Source organism: Physeter macrocephalus, chromosome 2 (genome assembly GCF_002837175.3).
Source record: "Physeter macrocephalus isolate SW-GA chromosome 2, ASM283717v5, whole genome shotgun sequence".
NCBI classification, from domain to species: Eukaryota; Metazoa; Chordata; class Mammalia; order Artiodactyla; family Physeteridae; genus Physeter; species Physeter macrocephalus.
In genome coordinates, this window is record NC_041215.1 from 81,070,639 (window position 1) to 81,072,086 (window position 1,448).

The 1,448-nt window shown below is 38.9% G+C and overlaps 1 pseudogene; it reads right to left on the minus strand.

The window, feature by feature from the left end:
- Nucleotides 1-234: 234 nt before the first annotated feature.
- LOC102975304 (protein cornichon homolog 1-like) lies at nt 235-1,052 on the minus strand (annotated as a pseudogene).
- Between the last annotated feature and the right edge of the window lie 396 nt (nt 1,053-1,448).

Below are 1,448 nucleotides of genomic sequence, written 5' to 3' on the forward strand. Positions count from 1 at the left end.
TAAAGCAAGTATATTACTCTGGTGGAAATATGGGAAATCTCTCATTCATGCAATATACAGGGGTAATATTTCAAGTCAAAGGGAAAAAAATCCCACTCATTTTTTTAATGCATCCATATATAATCACCTACATGATAGATGAGGAAACCCAAGAAGTTTCCACAGGTCAGATATATATTTTCAAATCATCAGAAGCACCTGATATCCACAGCTAATTTATAATTAAATGGCATTTCAATAAAACCAAAATGAGCCCTACAACTTCTACAAACAAAAGCTTCCAATGGACTAAGGACAGTCAATAATTAATGCAGTCATTCAAGGGATTATGGCTGTTCCTTAAGGAGTGCAAGTTCAAACCTGTCAACACCAGAGGTATCATTTTATATTAATTTATATGTAATTCCATTTAAATTCTTTATCCGAGTATAACATATGAAAACAGTCTTTCCACAAGCAAAAAATGTGGAAACATTTAAAAAATAAGGAGTCATTTTTTAAAGTAACTGATCAGATTCCATAGGCTACTCTTGGAAACAGGATCTTGGTGGATAGAATCCCTTCGTTTGGTGGCTTTTTGCATGCACTTAACTGGACCAGTTCTTCTGAGTGTTGTTCTAAGAGCTCACCAAAACGTAGATCATGCCATATAGGTAGTAAAAAAAATGCTAGAAGATAAAAAGCTAATTTGCACCATCCTTCTTTCTGACAATATGCTAGAATATCTGCATTCATGATGGTTGTAGGGTCATAGAGTCCTGGTCCACTCATCACTGGTCTACTCATATACCTCCAAATATGATATGCCAAGAGGGGCATATTGAGACCCAGTGGAAGCCACTCTACTACACAAAGAAACATGACACAGAAGAAAGCATGGGTGAGGTACTCTGGAAGGACAAGAGGATTCAGGGTATTACACTGGTCTATAGGATTCTTGTAATCAGCCTTCAGCTCATCAAATGCTATAATATGCCAAATGGCGAAGAAGATGAGTGCGGCGGGGAGCAGCAGCGCCAACGTGTAGCAGAAGGTGCGAATGTGAACGCCATGGCCGGGGCAGGCCTCTTTTCTTTAGGCTCTTCTCGAAGCTAAACAGCTCACCCTTTTGATCTGCTTATTCAGCACAAAATATGAAACACAAAATAAAAGCAGTGGTTGACTTTCCATAACTGCCTTTTGTTTTACCTTGTTGGCCCCCTTTTGCCCTATTTGAACAGTAGTGTATCTCCTTCACATTCCAGTCTCAATGAGGGGATTTACCTTGCATACCCAATGAGATTATACCTTCTATAATAAATTCTCTTCTCTGAGATATATCTGAGAGGGCAGCCTATTTAACTATTAAAAGGATTAACCTTTTTTTTTTTTTTTTTTTTTTTTTTTTTTGCGGTACGCGGGCCTCTCACTGTTGTGGCCTCTCCCGTTGCGGAGCACAGGCTCCGGAC